General features: G+C 37.6%; 1 pseudogene; it reads left to right on the top strand.

Moving 5' to 3' along the window:
• The first annotated feature begins 1039 nt into the window (after positions 1-1039).
• On the top strand, positions 1040-2017 carry LOC132288482 (probable glutathione S-transferase parA; annotated as a pseudogene).
• Positions 2018-19005: the final 16988 nt, after the last annotated feature.

Below are 19005 nucleotides of genomic sequence, written 5' to 3'. Positions count from 1 at the left end.
ACTCCTTTTCTTTTTTTTACTTTAAATATCTAACTACTCCTTAAATAATTAAACTCTAATCCATTTTAAATCTATCAATTCAAATTTTACAATATACACAAAAATATGTATTATATAATTTAAAACAATGCAGACTTATATATTAGTGACAAAATGGAATAGAATAAGAGAAAATAATAATAAGATAAAGATTTACATTAACCTTTAACATATTTTTTTTTTATACTCAAAACAAACTATACATGCCTAACAATTGTCATTGTTATTGAGTGAGTTTTTGGCATGACACCGAACGACCAAGTTTGGTTTTGATATCACCCTTTGTAATGGATCTAATGTTTTTGTTATTTGACCTAAAAACTTATTGTTTGGTAACAAATCACATTAACGTGAATAACATAAATTTTGAATAGACGCATTCAATCACAAACAACACGTTTTATTAGAAGAATCAAATTCACCACATTCAAATTTCGCAATTCACACAAATAAAGGGATCAATGTTAAAAAAAAATAAAAAAAATAAAAATTATGCACAACGTCTATGTCAAATCCGAAAACTACCTTTACCAAACAAATGAATATACTATAAATTCTGTCTCCTTCTAGGGTTATACGCATGCAAGAGAAGCCTTGAACCCCAAATAAAAATAATTATATTATATTTGACCTTTTAAAATATGCAGCACCTAAAGTTATTTGTAGACATGCCGTGTCAAACTAAATCTCTATTAAAAAAATAATAGTACATTTTTTTTCAGAAATTTAAACAGACCAAGACTCTTAAGTCAAGAAATTAACAATTTAGAAAAGTAATAAAGTTAGAAATGTGAAAGGAACAATTTTTCAGGTAAACTACAAAGGTTGACTACTTTAATTATGTTATCATTTTATCATAGTAGTCGTAAAGATAATCTTTTTTAATGTTTAAACTAATTTTAAGCTACTATAAATAATTCTCAGCTTCCCATTACCTCAACATCAAGTGCTAATACTTTCTCATTCTACATTTTCATTTAGGCTGCAAATTTTTGAGCAAATGGAAGATACTGTGATTTTGCTGGATCTCACGCCAAGCGCTTTCGCGATGAGGGTGAGAATTGCCTTGGCCGAGAAGGGGATCGAGTATGAAGCTCGAGAAGAGGACATGGAAGGCAAGAGCCCTTTGCTTCTAGAAATGAACCCTGTCCATGAGATGGTCCCAGTTTTGATTCATAATGGCAAACCTATCTGTGAATCTCTCATCATCCTCAATTATATTGATGAAGTGTGGCATGACAAATTTCCCTTGCTTCCCTCTGATCCTTACAAAAGATCACAAGCTAGGTTTTGGGCTGATTACATTGACAAGAGGGTAACCAAGTTTTACTCTTTCATAAAATTAAAATATAAACATGTACATAAATGGATCATCAATTTTTGCATATGTATATATACAAGAACACAAAGATCACATATTATATTTTAGAGTTGTGATACAACATCTGAAAGTCAGACGCATCCGATTATTTTAGAGTCGTGATACAATGTCACAAAGTTAGACGCATTTGACTGTATTTATGTAGGAAAGGGTTATACTGACAATGTTATCTTTCACTCATATAAAACAGTTGAATTAATCCAACTCTTGGACGATTTATTATTTTTCTATAAAGGGGTGCAATTAATTAATATTGCAGTTATACAATAGTGGGAAGGTGATATTGATGGGAAAAGGAGAAGAGAAAGAGGTTGCAAAGAAGGAATTTATTGAAGGCTGAAGACCTTGGAAGAAGAGCTTGGAGAAACCATTGGGGGAGAAACCATTGGGTTCCTGGACGTGGCACTTCTTCCCTACTATAGCTGGTTTTATTCCTACGAAACTTGTGGGAACTTCAGTATAGAAGCTGAGTGTCCTAAGCTTGTTTCATGGGCTAAGGGTTGCATGGAGAGAGAGAGCGTCTCAAAGTCTCTTTGTGACCCTCACAAGATCTATAGCTTTGTTTTGCAGCTTCACAAGAGATTTGGTATAAAATAAGCAGTTGATGAGAATTTCCATATTATGTTTTTTCTTGTCCTTTTGCTTTTACTAGTTTTTCTCCTCCTTTGGGGGTGAAATAAAGTATTGGCCACAGTTTCATGATCTTTATTGCCCACAGTTAATTTCATGATCTTTCTGTTCTTGTAATATATCTAAGTGATTTGTTAAAATGAAAACAATTTCCTTTTGTAAAGTTTTTATTTTTAATTTTTAGATACGAAAAATGGTGATTCAATGAACTCATTAAACTTCTAGTGGATTGGAGCTTATGGTTATCGCCAAGACAAATCAACTTGCTTTTCATGCTTAAGCTCAAGAGGCTTGATTCCATCCCTCCAAGCCTCTTGCTCAGAGAAAATTAATATTGGGTGAGCGGGGATCATGTCATGCCATTGGTAATTGCCCGGTTAATAAAAAATCCACCATAAATATATCATACAATAATAGTACGTAGTTCCACTTTCTAATAAAAACTACTCTTCATGAGCTGATTTATTAAATTTTCATTGGTCGAACATACTAATGACGCAATATACCCGACTCATCCTATACCTACTCGAATGAGTGAAGGAATACGCGGGGGTATAAGGAAATGACCACATATTTTTTACAAGGTCTTTAATTATGGTAATTTCCAAGTATAAGGTGACCATGGCTGGACATGGCCAATTGTCCAGTCTCAAGCACTACACAGATTAATTGATAATGACATTAGCCTTGAAACCTTGAGCCTTTTTTTATTAATGAAATCATGAAATGCAATGTATGCATGTTTAATTTTGACCTGCAACTATATTTATATTGCGCCAAACTAAAAAAATCTCAAAAAAACCACTGAACATGTCATTCTTTGAAAGATTATAGAATGCCATTGAAGAAAGGGTTTCAAGAAGAAATCTTATTGAAGTAGTAGATGTGGATTATAAAACTTTGTGCTCTCGATCAATACAATTAAAAGTAACCATGTATGGAGTTGAAGATGCAAAAAATTTCTCTATGTATTTTGACAAAAATATCTTTACACTTCAAGAAATTCCCAATCCCGTTTTTCTCTCATTTCTCTCTACTTATAGACTGTTACAATATTTCTTGAGGCTACCTAACTAATTCCTTCCGCTGGTCCCACATCTGGGCATCTCCATCCATGGGCCTAACTACTTTCAGTGGACCTTTAATATGGTTCTTCAATCTTGGGCCAGTCTTGCAACAACTTGGTTCGGATCCGAACCAGTAACTCGGCCCATTACCATCACGTGTTCTGTACCCGACCCACGTCGTTTTTGACATCCTCAACTGCCCCCATAATCATTTCCTAATTAATTAGGGTGTGATTATTAATGGTAGCTAATCATGTTTTGGCGGCTGTAGGCGATTTGGTGGGAAGTGAGCGGTCGGCCTAGGAACCGATGTTTTGAGATTTGAAATCTCTTCGTTTTCCTAACGTCTCGACTATTGGGTCCACTTACTCTTTATAACCTTCAATCTGTACTTTTTGTCCCTTCTACCGTCTCTGTCAAATCTCGCTGTCAATCAACTCACTGTTGATTCTCCCCAAGCAAATCAAATTTCTTCCGGCGAACTTCTACAAAAGATTCTTCCTTCTCAGCCATTCTGCAGAATCTTTTGCTACCTTCAATCCTCTTGAGGTTAGTTTTGCTTTCTCTCTTTTTTTTTTTTTTAAACACTTTACACATTTACTTGGGGATCCATTTTGTCTTCACCATGCCTATCAATTTAGATGTTCTTCGCATGAAACTCCAACTCCCTAGCAATATTCATATTAGGGAGTGCCCCAAGAATGTAAATATTAGAACTGGTGCCGGCCTTCTTCCGGGTGAAGTCTTGTTCTCCCTCCTTCACCTAAATATTATTAGATTTCCTCTGCACCCTTTTTCTATTATGTCTTTAATAGATTGAAACTTACCCCTCTTTAAGTAAACCGTAATTTTCTTAGGGTTTTGTCCGTTCTGCTCCTTCTGAACCATGATAGGGGTTTAGATCTTGATATTTTAGATCTTCTCCTCTGTTATACAGTCAGCAAAATTAGGTTGGATGACTTGTATTACCATTTTTACTCCATTAAGAAGAGATCCATTTGTACAGATAAACTTGACTTTGAGAAAGGGTGGAAGAAGAGCATAATTGGGGCTCGGGGGCTTGGTTTGCTCCGGCCGCCAGGGATTACCCCATCCCGAACGCTTTTGGTGAATGCTCAGTTTCTTCATACATAAAGTATAAGAACCATAAGAGCGACTGCACTCCTATTATGAAGTTTGCACTCCTCTCTTCTGTTCTTTTCTCTGCAACTCTTTGGGTATTTTTCATAACGAACTCAGTTATAGCGTTTGCAGGGACAGGGTCAACCACCTGAAGGAGTACATTCTGAATAACGTTCCTTCTTGTTCGGAACTCCTTGTATCCGAGAACCTTAGTGACATATCACTCTTGGGTGCAACCATAAATCAGATCCAGATCCCTTCTTTTAGCAGGAGGAAGAACCCTCCTAGGAATGTCAATACTCCCGCCCTGGCTTCCTCTCCAGCTTCGGCATCCACTTCAGCCACTATCTCCAGTGCCTCACCGAACGTTGTGCGTTCCACTAATCCAATTGTCAATGCCTCGTTTGTTAATCCGAACGTTACTTCAAGGGCTGGTAACCCTTCAGGCGTCACTGCATCTGTTCAGGACAAAGAGCGAGGAAAAAGACCCCAGCCTGCCAGTGAACCAGATCCTAATGATATCCCTCTCTCTAGAAAGATTCGACCTTCTGGGGTAGGTGCATCCTCAACTCCCTAAACTGGGGCAATCACTGCTCCTGGAACTGGCGAAGCTTCCACTTCTCCCCCTGAACTAGTTCCATGGACCTCCCGATTCATCCAAGCGGATGGGTCGGTTGTCAACTCAAGTGACACCATATTCAAGGATGGCCCAACCACCATGGCCTATTACAAGAACTTGTGGTCCCCAAAAGATACCGAGGTGGCTAAGGCGCTGACCCAGAAGGAAACGTTCAGCCGTTTTCCCCTAGCCGCTATGGAGGTAATGCTTAATCTTTCATTTAACAAGTTTAAGAAAGCCTTCATGCACTGACCTCTTTGAATATACGTTTGGCTTAATTAGTATTCATGCATTTGTTTGCAGACTTTGTTTGGAATGATGACGATGCAGAAGCATGTCGAATCCTCCAACGCCCGAGCACATAGGGTTGCCAGTGCTCTTGAAGCAGCCAACAAAGAAAATAAAATCATTAACACCAAAAACGCCAAGCTGATGGTGCAGCTAAACAATGTAGAGAAAGAAAGGGACGTTCTGAAGAAGGACACAGACTTCCTTCAAGATGAGAAGAACACTTTCCAACTTAAGAAGAACGTCATGCAATCCGAGCGGGAGTCTCTGAGGGTTGAAAAAGAAAATCTCCAACGCTTGCTGGATGATGAACGGTCAACACGACAAGCTCTTGAGAAGAGAGCCTTGGATGAACGTGAAGCCTTGCTCAGCATCATTGGCAAGGTTAAGGGAGGTATGAGAGCTCTGCACAGTCGTTTCTCTTGCATTGGGGCCCTCAGGTATGCCGAAGGGTATGGAGACGGCTACATTGACCGCTCCCCTCTTGAAGGCTAGACCAGTTTTTATACCGATCCAGATGATGTTGATAAAGAGTTGAAGATCAGCCCACCAGGAGTCTATGCTGACCCTGATCCCACTCCAGCTGAGAACATCTTTGAAGAGTGCCAAATGATTGCATCTACTGGAGTCATTCATATTCCTTCATCCGTCCAACCCCTGGATGTTCCCCCTTTATCCACCATGATTCCCCCTATGACTGTTGCCGAGGGCAGAACTCAGCCAAATGAGATGATTATTAAGCTTGACTCTCCTCAAGGAGATGAGGTGGCTAATGATGGTGGGGAGAATACCGAGCATAGTCAAGAGACCGAGGGAGTAGATAGGGCTAGCTAGGACCTCATAGATGTGCCAATTTTTGCTCTGTATTCATTTCATCAGGATTCTTTCCTTTTGTATCCCAGAACTTGCTTGCATACTGAATGAAATGAATGGTTTTTTGATTGACTCCTGTTCCATCTTCGAATATACTCTTGTTACTTTTGATTTTTGCACAAGTTTTTGGTGTTCCGCCTGTTGTGCCATTTGCCACCTGTCTTGTTATGTACTTGACGATCAGTTAAAATGCCAACTGTCACTTGGCATTTTTGTGTAAGTGTTTGGCGTTCGACTCATAGTATCACTTGCCACTTACCCGGCTTAAGTGCTTGGCGCTCGGCTAGAATGCCACTTGCCACTTGACTTTTTTTATTTTTGTACAATTTTTTGGCGTTCGGCTTATAGTGCCATTTGCTATTTACTTGGCTTAAGTGCTTGGCGCTCGACTAATATGAAAAATGTTAGACTTGAGTGTGCGATTCGTTACACGAATAGGGCATAAGATGTTGAATCTTCAATGTGCGATTCATTACATGCTATAACAATATTATTCAATATTGAAAATATAATCTCATGAATATAACACAAGTCCAAAATCATGATTTAAACATACAATCAACGTCAAATACATGATTAAATCATTAATGCAATAAAAATAAAAATTAATCAAATAAAATAATTAATTTATCTAGATATCAAATTTCATCCAAATATTCTCTAATTAATATATGTAAAATATCATAACATGGTCATTACATATATCAAGTCAACGAATTATTTAAATGAATAGAACAATTAAATAAAAATTAATTAATCTAATTAATTAATTTCTCTAGATTTTAAATCAATTTCAAATGATTCCAATTTAATATATGCTAACGAACAAGTCGAGGGCATTACATTTATCAAGTTAAAAACTTAATTAATTCAATGGAACCATTAAATAGATTTTAATTCATTCATTTAATTAAAATCTCTAGATTTCAAAATTTATCCAAATATTCTCAAATTAATATATATTAAAGAACATGTCAAGGTGTAATTTAATATCATATCACAAGTTGATTACATGCTAAATACAACTATGTGCATTAAATCTTTTACAAAGAAAATAATTAAATAAAGATTTCAAAACTTATTTAAATATTCTCAATTTAATATATGTCAAAGAACATGTCAATGCCTAATTTAGTACCATATCACAAGTTGATTCCATGCTAAATACAACTATGTGCATTAAATCTCTTGCAAAGAAAATAATTAAATAAAGATTTCAAAACTTATTCAAATATTCTTAATTTAATATATGTCAAAGAACATGTGAAGGCCTAATTTAATTTCATATCACAAGTTAATTCTACACTAGATACGACTATGTAAATTAAATTTCATCCAAAGTAAATAATTAAATAAAGTTTTTAAAACTCATTCAAATACTCTCAAATTAATATATGTCAAAGAACATGTCAAGAACTAATTTAATAGCATATCAAAAACATAATCAAATAAGTGGAACTATTAAATAGAATTTAATTAAAATAAAATAATTAAATCTCTAGATTTTAAAATAGCTTCATATGCTTCCAATTTAATATACACTAAAGAACATATCTTGGCCATTACATATATTAAGTCAAAACTTAATTTAAATAAAAGGAACATATAAATAAAAATTAATTAAATTATTTAATTAATTTCTTTAGATTTCAAAACAACTCTAAATGACTGTAAACTAATACAAGCTATAGATCAAGTCATGGCCTTTAACAATATTATGCTTTAACTTAATTTTATACTAGGCACTACTACCAATAATTTTTATAATTATGTTAAAGACATGCTTTTAAATTGTTCTAAGTTACAAAAACATTAAATTACATAAATTATAAACCTAAATCGTCCCCTACCTCACAAGAGAATTGTTCCTCTTGAATCCAAGGGAAGCAATGGAATTTCAAGAATTCCTTCAAGGGTTTTGTAGAGGAAGGTGAGGCAAAACTTTTGTATTCCAAGCTTTAAGGTCAAAGATGAGTAGAAGGAGATCAAAACCAAGGTTTTAAGCCTAGGTTAAGCTTTCCTTCAATTGTGGCTAGGTTAGGGTTTGAGAGGAAGGAGATGAAATAAAAATAAAATGAAAATACCTAAACTAATTTTAGTGTATTTCTCCACTCACTATGTGCTCTTACACCACCATTTACACACACTAATGCAAGACTAATTTTGGAGCCTACAGTTGTCACTAATCCAAGTATCCATCCTAGGCTTAATTTTAAGCTTACACTTGTCAACCATCCAAGCCCACAAGTGTACCTATCCTAGGTCAACAAATGGGTGAATCTTCACCCTCCACATGTCATCATCTAAGGCTCCCAAGTGTGAACCAATGAGATGCCAACAAGTGGACCAATGGATGTGTGACACTATTCATACTTTTCAAAAATTACAAAAAGGTCCTTTTTGAAAATATCTTCCAAATTAAATTGCAAAATGGTTCCTAAGACAAAAATTAATTACAAAATTTAATTACATTAAAACCCCAAAAATCAAGAATGTTTCTAATAAACTATGCATTCATGCCCTTTATGAAAAAGTAAGCAACAAGTATGCTTTTCTACAAAAGTAAAAATATAAATATTTTGAAATTTAAATATCATGAATGCATGCAAAACCGGAACCAAATCTGAGCACAAAAAGTGAGGTTACGCGAAGAAAAACGAAACCGGGAAAAAGATGAAAAACAAATAAAAAAGAAAAATGCCAAAAAAAAAAAAAGTGTGGAAATGACGCGACCCTCACAAAGGTGTTGTTAATTCAAAGGAAAGAGTCTCATAAATTATTCCCGAGTACTTGAAACAACTCAAGTTAACAAAAACCCGAAATTGGAAAAGGAAAATCAACGAAAAAAAAAATATCTGCAAAATTTGAGAAATAGGAAAGAAAGGAAAATGATCGGATCATTACAATTACCTTGTAAATCCCTTGGGACGATCCCTATTCGCTTCTTACTACATTAGTAGTAGTAGTAGTAGCAGTAGTGGTTTTTATATATTTAAATTTGACCAAAAAGGCTTTCTTGAACCACTCACGCACACAATTTGACCTTGTGAAGTGACCATCGTCAACAAGTTACCTTGAATCTACGAGGTGGGTGTTTTGAATCCACAAAATGAAAAGAGAATTAAGAGAAATTTGATATATTATTTGATGTTTCAATGATTGATCTGCTCTGCAGTACATGTATTTATAAATAAAACCCAAACAGTATAAAGGAAATCCTAAAAACGTAAGGAAACTAACAATGCAAGGAAACTGCTCAAAAACAAACTTGCTTTGAATATTTTGTTAAAATAAGGAAAGAAACCTAATTACTAAAAATTACTAAAAACCAAAAAAGAAAGCAAATCGAATCCGTTTAGTCTTCTAATGAAAATCTTGAAATATTAAAAAATGAGAAAATGCCATTCCTGAGCCCTAAACGATTAAATTCGGCCAAATGGTACCCTACCTTGGCAGCAAAGCTGTCGATATAGCTGCCGATATCTGCGAGTTGGGCCGCTTTTGATAAAACTGGGCTTTAAAAATGCATACTTTGGGATTAGCCCAGAGAATCTATCATTATGTCTGTTTGACCCCCTGGTGGTCCAAACGGACTATAAAGGTTTCAGCAATCAGTTCTACATCAATTTAACAGCATACAATATTCAATTAACATGGTCATTCTAAAATAAATAAATAAAAAATTCTAAACTAGTTGAATTTGTGATTATGTGTTTTGATTAGTTAGACATATTATCATGCTAATTTAGTGGTTATAGCATAAGTGAATTTGCTGTTAGTTAGATAATGGCTTAAGAGGCTATAAACAATGGGTAGGTATTTGGTGTGCTGATCAACGTGGGTGTAGGTGCAAAATTCCGCTCAACTAATAACGATTGAGAAAAATAATACAACACACTCAAGAATAGTAAAAATAAACAAGAACAATGAATAGAGAAGTATAGAATTGCTTATGCTTTTATTGGAGGTCTGGGCCTCTATTTATACACAAAAATTGATAGAATTAAGGTAGGACTTGCCTTACTTATCCTCCAATTCTTCCCATGTATGACTTTCCTACAAATAGAGTTCTTTCTATTGTATAATATTTCCTACGTAGAACTTGCTTTGTATAGAACTTTCCTTCTTGTGTTGAATCCTTTGCTTAATAGGACTGGACAATATTTAATTGTACTTGGGCCGGATGCAACCCGGTTTAAATGACTTGACTAATGGGCCGGAACTTCAACAGTAGTGATGTTGGGCTAATTAATGTTTTTACCTGGCCTTGGAGGTCCAATACAAATGATATTGGGTTAATGAATAATGTAATTTGGGCTTGATCCGGATGGGTTTCTGAAATCTACCAAATGTAGATTTATATAGTGATGACGTGTTCAATTCTTATTGGAGGGAGATTTTTCCCTCTACACTTTGCCCCCAATTCCTCTTTAATTGGGTTACGGCTCCTAATTAAAGGGGAATTGAAGTTGTGCAGTTGCCACTTTCGCACGAGGCGTTTCCATTTGTGTCTATTGTTATTCTGACTTAAGGACTTCTTCAAGACTTGCTTTTGTTCTCAGTGTGCTTGTTCCATCCGTTGCGTTCTTCACATTCTCATATCTCCAGGTTAGTTCTTCTTTCCCTTCTTCCAATCTTGCATTATGAGTACTTCGACTACTCCTGAACGTATAGAAATCGCAGATTCTGAGTCCACGCCCTCGTCCTCCCCTAATCTCATTAAGGTTCCTCCTCCTAGGGTTTCGAACTTCCTTAAGTCTGCAAATGACTCGATTAATCAGCCGAATGTTTCCCCTATCTAGGCTGAGACATCCACCTCTGGGTTGGATAGTATTTTTACTAAGGAAGAAAGAAATGCAATTTTATCTGTTCGTCGTATCAAGTTTTCCATTGAATCCGTAATGGAAGATTTCGAGATTCTCGAGTGGGTAGAAATTGTAGAATACCCCAAGGACGCCAATTTTTGTGCTGGCGAGGGCGTCGGAGAAGACGAGTTGCTCCTCTTTGTTGGGCATCTCAACGCCCTTAGATTCCCCCTTCATCCCTTTTACCATTTAGTCTTTAACAAATTGGGGATTGCACCCCTATAAGTAAACCTTAACTTCCTTCGAGTAATCTTGGCACTCCTCATTCGCCGATGGCTGGAGAGTCTTGACCTGACTCTGGCTGACTTGCTGATCACTTACACTATTTCTAAGCATGGAACCGAACCTGGTCGCTTCTATTTCACCTCTCCCTTGCACCAAAGGATATGTACAGACCTCTATACTTCTGAAAAGAAGTGGAAAGAGAGGATGATAATTATTAAAGGGAGATGGGCCGTGCCTCAATCGAGCAAACTCCCAATCCCACACAAGTTCGGGAAGTTAGGTATAGAACGTCCTCCCTCTCTTCATGAAGATTATTCTGGTTGTTTCCCATGTCGAGTCTTATTCTTTTGGTATATTTATGAGTTTCTTAGTATTTTTCTGTGACATTCCCTTCCTCTACTGCCAAGAAGAGGCTTTCCTTCCTTGAAGAGTAGGTTTGGAGAGACCCTCCTTCTGTTGAGGACTTGCTTACCTCTGCAAACCTTAAAGCAGTTGCTTCCAGAGCCTTAGCTGCTGATCTCATGGACCTCTCATTTCTATCTTTCGATAGCTTCCCCATGACTGAGGAAGAAAAACAAAGGGCTGAAGCCTTGAAGAGAAAGGCTGCAGAGAGTGCCCCATTAACTATATTGCGCTCAAACGAACAAGAGAAGGAGATTGACGAAATTCTTCTGAACAAGAAGGCGAGATTGACTTCTTTTTCAACCACAAAATTCAAGGGCGCTTCTAACCCAAAAAGTAAAGGAAAGAAGGCTGAAGAGACTAATCCTGAAGAGGAGGTTAGAGCTTACATCCTTGCTGAGGCTGGAGTACCTTGGACTCTTTCTTTCTCGAGGGCTGACAAGTCCGTCCTCCATTCTGGTGATTCTATGATCACTGATCCATCTGCAGCGCTGGCTGTTGCTCAAGGAATGTGGCTCCCCAAGGATGAAGAGATTATTGGTAGGATGGGATTGGAACAGCTACTCCCTTCTGCCCCCGTTCGAGCCATAGAGGTTTGCTCTTCCCCTTTTCTTCCATTGTCATAATCATCTCACCAACTTTCTTATATCGTTATTGTTTCTATCTAACAATGCAGGGCCTGTATCACACCATGGCTCTTTGTGCCACCGCTGAGGCTCAGTCTCTCTCCATTCAAAAGGTGGAGAAAGACCTCAGCAATTCTGAGAAGAAGGCATCCCATGCCATTGCAAATACTCAAATTGCATATGAAGCTAGGGATGTTTATAAGAAGTGTCTGGCTACTTCTGATGCAAAAGTGGAGTCACTAGAGGCTGAGGTCCAGCGTTTGAATGATGCCCTTAGCACCTGCATCATTGCAGGGAGGCAGATGCAGGGGCGTTACTCCAGTTTAGTGCGTTTGTCTAGCGCCAAGGCCTATAAGTCCTGCTTCAATCAAGGTTCAGGCGAGAAAACAATAGATCCTGAAGCTTTTGATACTCATATGGGGGTGTCTTTCCCTTACGATGAGGGTCCGAAGGCTCAGGAAGCTAAAGTTCTCTTCGCCGAGATGGTGAAGGCTCATCCTGAAGTCCCTTCAGCTCCAAGTGTCTCAACTCTTGCAGCTGCTCCTGGCCCATCAAATCCTCCACCTGCAAGTCCAGCTGTGATGGATGCTTTTGAATCTACCCCGTTTGATCCGAAGAGGAAGTATGATCAAGTAATCTTGTTCTTTTTGTAATGAAACAATATTTGGAATGATAGTTATGAATGATATAACCATGTTTCTTAAGCTATGCCGCCTTAATTTTGCTTCGACTGAGTATGCTTGAACGCTTTTAATATTGCACACACTTTGTTGCATGTGATCATTTTAAGGAAAGTACCCTGCCTGAGGGTTCCACATTTGTTTTAGTCCAAAGCAAAACTAAATAAGATATGAAGAAGGGATCTCCTCTGACGGTTTACCTGATAACAGAGGATTATTTTTTCCTTTGGTGATTTAACCGTCAAGGGAAACCTTCTTGAAATGGATTTGTGTGAAGTAAGTATGTTTATACTCGTTTCTTCTTGTATTTTTTCGATGTGGGACATTCTCGTGGCTCATATTACCAAACTTAGAGTCAGTGAGTATGACTTCCACAAGACCTCGGTATTGAGCGTAAGAGTAAGTTTTGCTGAGCCGGACACTTAGGGTCCAAAGCGAATAAATTACTCCTCGGTGCTGAGCCTGAGGGGAGGTTTGCTAAGTCGGACACTTAGGCTCCGAAGCGAATGAATTACTCTCCGGTGCTGAGCCTGAGGGGAGGTTTGCTGAGCCGGACACTTAGGGTCCAAAGTGAATAGATTACTCCTCGGCGTTGAGCCTGAGGGGAGGTTTACTGAGCGGGACACTTAGGGTTTGAAGCGAATGAATTACTCCCTGGCGCTGAGCCTGAGGGGAGGTTTGCTGAGCTGGACACTTAGGGTCCGAAGTGAATAGATTACTCCCCGGCGCTGAGCCTAAGGGGAGGCTTGCTGAGCCGGACACTTAGGGTCCGAAGTGAATAGATTACTCCCCGGTGCTGAGCCTGAGGGGAGGTTTGCTGAGTCAGACACTTAGGGTCCAAAGCGAATAGATTACTCCCCGACGTTGAGCCTAAGGGGAGGTTTGCTGAGCTGGACAGTTAGGGTTCGAAGCGAATGAATTACTCCCCGGCGCTGAGCCTGAGGGGAGGTTTGCTGAGTCAAACACTTAGGGTCCTAAGTGAATAGATTATTCCTTGGTGTTGAGCCTAAGGGGAGGTTTGCTGAGCTGGACACTTAGAGTCCAAAGTGAATGAATTACTCCCCGGCGCTGAGCCTGAGGGGAGGTTTGCTGAGTCGGACACTTAGGGTCCAAAGCGAATGAATTACTCCCACGCGCTGAGCCTGAGGGGAGGTTTGCTGAGCCAGACACTTAGCGTCCAAAGTAAATGAATTACTCCCCGGCACTGAGCCTGAGGGGAAGTTAGCTGAACCATCATCATTTCATTTTTTTATTTTTTATTTTTTTTAAACAACTTGTCATGAGGCCGAAGGCTCAAAAATGATGGGAGGCCAAGAAACCGAGTAACAGTGGCTGGGAAGTTTCCTATTCTTTTATTTTGGAGACTTTCTTCCACTGAGACTCCCTTCTTGGCGACCAAATGTAGTAGATTTGTAATGACCCGGATTTTGCGGATAAATTTTTTCAGTTGTCTTTTCCCTTCTGAGTTTGGTTTCTTGTCGATTAGTGACATCTCGAGTGCTCTGGAGTGATTTCCGAGACTCTTTTATGTGGATTGACAACTTCCTTTGAGGACCGAGTCATTCCCACATTTTTTGTTTTTCGACACTATTCACTTTTTGTCTTTTTCCCTATCCGTCTTTTCCTCATCTGTCACTCTGTTTGCGTAACCACACTTCTTGTGTTTGGATTTAGTTTCTAACTTCACGTATCTTCATTCCCAATGATTTTTATGAGATATGTATCTTTACTTTCGTGAGAAAGTACTGTGGTTGCTCCCAGTGTCCATAGGGGCATAAATGTAAAGTTCTTTGGAAATTTTTTCTTTTCTTGGAGTGTTTTTCATAAATATCTTTTGAAGATATTTTATTTCAGGGGTATCTAAGAAAATATCTTTTGGAAGATATTTTCATTCTGGGGCAGTTTCGCAGTTTTCACTTTTTGGAGGGGCCATTGTGCAATTAATGAAAGTTATTGCTCAATGCCTTGTTTTGAGTCTGGATCCTCGTGTGGGATTCATTTTCACATTTCGTTGAGTCGTGGACTCTTAGAATTTCCTCCTGGACGATGTTTTCCAGTTTCAGGGTTTCTGGCCTAAGTTTGTGCCAAACTTGTTTTGGGCATAACTCTCTGCTCGGGACTCGATTTTCGACGTCGTTTCTTCTGTTGTTCATATTTTCTCATTTGGAATCTTTTTCATTCACAAAGTTTTGCCGTTTGAGTGTGTCTACTCAGATTTCACTTTTCCGGACCCGGCGGGGCTCGTTCGGGACACTCTTTGAGTTTTTCTATAAATAGGGGGCCTTTAAGTGAAAAATCAGATTTTTGCTCTCTCTCTCCTCTCTCTTGGCCAGATCTAGAGGCAGCTATGGCTACCATCTTCTCTCTATTCTTTTGAGCTTCTGCCCTTCAATGAAATACCTTAATGCCTTAGTGTTTATTATTCCCCTCGGCGAGGCCTTCGATTCCAACCGATTGGAATCTTGTTTTGGCCATTTCTTGAGTTTGGGTTTGAAGTCAAGTTATGTTTTTGATGGGGCTTCCTTGGGATTCATGTTCGTGGTGTTGTCCCCGATAAAACCTAGGAGTTTCGTCGGATTTGGATCTCAAATGGAGGTAGGGAATGTTTTAGGCTTTTGTGTGTGTTGTATTGAGTGTTTAGCATGATTATACAACTTATATATGTGCCTTGTATCAAATCTAGAAAGTTAGTAATTTTTAATTCTTTGTATAAGATTTAAAAATTTATGATGATATATAACATTGATTTGAATTGTGGCATGGTAGAAAATCTTGTTTTAACATGTTGGTTAACATATATTAAATTTGGATTAATTATATAAAAATTGCTCTTTTTAATTAAAATTTATCTTTTGTGAAAGATTAAAGTTCATGGCCGTACCTTGCATGAAATTGAGTTGTATTATGCTTCTAAATTAAGTTTTGGCATGTTTGTTAATATACTTTAATTTGAGAGCATTTGGATGAGTTTGAAAATTTAGAGACTTTAATTAAGAGAATTAATTAAAACCTAATTTTGTGGTTTCATGGGCCTAATTAAGTTTTTGTGGGAATATATGTAATGACCATGATATGTTTATGAGCATATATTAAATTGGGGCCAATTGGAAATGATTTGAAATCTAGAGAGTTCAATTATTTTGATATAATTAGATTCTATCTTGTTTATCCATGGATTTAATCATGTTTTAGAAGGTGTTTCTATTTTAAGATCATGGATTTAGACTTGTGAAGTATTCACTTGATTGTGTTATATGCATTGAAGGGCATTGTTGTTAAATTTATATTCATGAGAGTATGTTTCTATATGAATATATTGTTGGCTTGTGATTTCGTAGCATTATGGATATCAAATGCTTATTATGCACAATTGAGAGTTATATTACTAACTTGTTATTATGTAGTAGTAGTGATATGTATAAGTTATGAACTTAATTGGCTTATTTTGTAATCTTGGAACATTGTTGAGTTGAGATGGCTAGGGTTTGACTCTAGTACGGGGACGTGAGTCCTCTAAGTCATTGAGATAGTGTGCACTTAGGGTGGTCTTCCCTGCAGGTTAGTGCTTGGATTAACCATTGAGGTCTCGGCAGAATTCCGAGCGTGATGTCCAAGTCTTCCACTATTTGTTTTCGCATTCAATTCCAAGTTGACAATCATGTTTACCTTATTGACTTGTGGTTTTGGTTATTGGCAATTTTGATGTTGTTAAGTACATCCATACTAAATTAATATATTTAGTTGATTTCACACTTTTAGATTTCTAGTTGATAACCTAGAGAATCTATGTCTTGATGTGTGGTATTAGATATTCTAATTATGCTAAATTGTTATATTTAGTTGATGTTACATTTTAAACTTCAAGTTGATAACCTTGAGAATCTATATGTTGTTGCTTTGTGTAAGCATGCTCCTATGTTGTTGCTTTGTGTAAGCATGACCCTATATTGCTAAAATTGCATGAATAAGGTGATTGATACTAGAAATAATCTTAGGTAGGATGCTCCTTGAGTCTCACCTTTGATATAGACGTTAGGTGGAATGAACCACAATAATTAAATCATGCAAACTTGTAAAACGTAGGTCGATGCATGCTCATTTCCTACGTGTAGCTTTATATTACTCACCCCTACAATACTGGGGCATATTTTAGGTACAAGAATTAAAGTTGAGACTTCCATTATGCTTGGATGACTTGTGGACTTGAAGACTTCCATTTTTGTGAAGGTTGGCTCAGAATGCCAATTGTAGTCTTAATTGTCAAATGTATATATTTGATTCGAAACTTGTAATGTGTGCCTAAGCACACTTTTGATTCTTATTTTATGTATATGACATGAGGCCAAGTGCCAAACTTCTTTTAGAATCACATTTATGTCATGGATGTTGATTTTTGCCTTTAATGAGATTATATGAAATTCATGCGTTTTAGTATGCTATTTTGCACCGGAGCGTGTATTGTGTATGAAATTCGTTATCTAGAATTCATTTAACATGTATGAGGTGTGGCCAAAGGCCAAATGGCATTTTGAAACCATTTCATAGTTTTGAATTCCAAGTTTTCATTCCAAATTACATTTTTGGCATTTTGGCCGTTGGGGGGGTCATATTTTGTATCGGCTATATTTTTGGGCCATGGACCATTGTAGCACATCTTACTAGGTAAGTTAACTTTGTGTGCATGGTCGTTTCCGGGTAAAGCTTCTTCTTTGGTGAAATGAGCCTCCTACGGACTCATTTTACACTTTTGTTGCATATTCTAACCTAAGGGTATTTTGAAAATTTTCTTTGGGAAATAAACTCTATTCTTTATATATTTGAATAGAAAATGTGATTTTAGGGGGGGTTTCTTCTTCGTGTTTTTCCGGGAAATGTCGTCTTGGCATCGGAAATCAATCCCGAAGTTCAGCTCTCAGTTTTTAAATTTAGCAGCTTTTTGGACCCTCTGGACCAGTTTTCTTGGGAGGGTGTTTTGGGAATTTCACAGGGATTATTTTTCGATTTTTCTTATTTGTTATGTAGAAAACTCGATTTTGAAGGGGGTTTCTTCTTTGAGTTTTTCCAGAAAATGTCATCTTGGCCCTCAAATTTCCATTTTTCCCGGAAAAACCCCTGCTGCCAGGTTTTCCTTACTGAGTATTCTGCCCCCTTTACATCTAAACGGTTACGAGAAGTTTGGTAACCGGTTACATATGCTTTGGCAGTGTTTTGGTCGAGTTTTTTGGTCTCCTAACCTGTTAGGAAGGCTTGGTAACCGGTTAGATGATCTAGGGTTTGCACTTTTTGACCGTTTTGCCCCTTTTTCTTCCGTTAGCCATATTTTCTTCATCCAGACTCCGAATCAAGTGATTCTTGAGTCTAAATTCATTAATTTTTTATTGTCTTTCCAATGGTGTACTCGGTGGTACCCACTTTTAAGCTAAAAATGACGATTTTGCCCCTAGTTTCATTCTTATTCGTTTTTGAAACGTTGCTTCCGCATTTGATTCCTTTGGGTTCCGTGACCTCGTTGAGGGTCATAATGGTGTCTTAGAGCCATGTTGTATCTCTAGAGACCGTTGTTTTATCTTTTGCTTCCGCATTTTGGAGCCGTTATCGGGTCATCTTTCGGTTCATCACTGACGCACCGGGTTGAAAAACTTGGGCCGTCACAAGTGGTATTAGAGCTCCTTGGTTTGAAAACCTTAGGACGATGGGTTTTGGGTGCATATCATGCTTTTGTTGCCATGTTCTATGTGTTTATATGCTTTATAATAACATGTTTATGTGCTTACGTGCTACATGTTGTATGCTGTTTGTTTAGCATTGTTTTATTCTAATGTAAAGAGCATGACATGTGACGTATGCTAGATTAGAATTGTATATGCATAATTTTGTTGCATATTTGGTATGGCACGGGATTGGTTATTGAGGCACGAGTTGAGGTTGATAGTGATTGTAGTCACAGTCTCGTTGTGGTATAGGTTGTTGTCGACCTAGCATTGGTTTTGAGGTAGGTGGATGGTCAACTTTTATTTAGGCTCTTGTGAGATGAGTCATTTGGCATTACCATAGTGGTGAATTTGTTGGTTTTGGGCCATGATGAGGTTATAGACCTCTTAGGATCCTTGATTGTTCAGGATGATTCCTCTAGAACTTGCATTTTTTAGTGGGCGGGTACGTTTGTGGGCGGGTGCATGGCACTGTCA

This window comes from Cornus florida, unplaced genomic scaffold (genome assembly GCF_030987335.1).
Source record: "Cornus florida cultivar Cherokee Brave unplaced genomic scaffold, ASM3098733v1 CherokeeBrave_3.0.0_Hap2_Chr02, whole genome shotgun sequence".
NCBI lineage: Eukaryota > Viridiplantae > Streptophyta > Magnoliopsida > Cornales > Cornaceae > Cornus > Cornus florida.
Note: the sequence above shows the minus strand (reverse complement) of the source record. Positions and strands in the feature narration are given on the sequence as shown.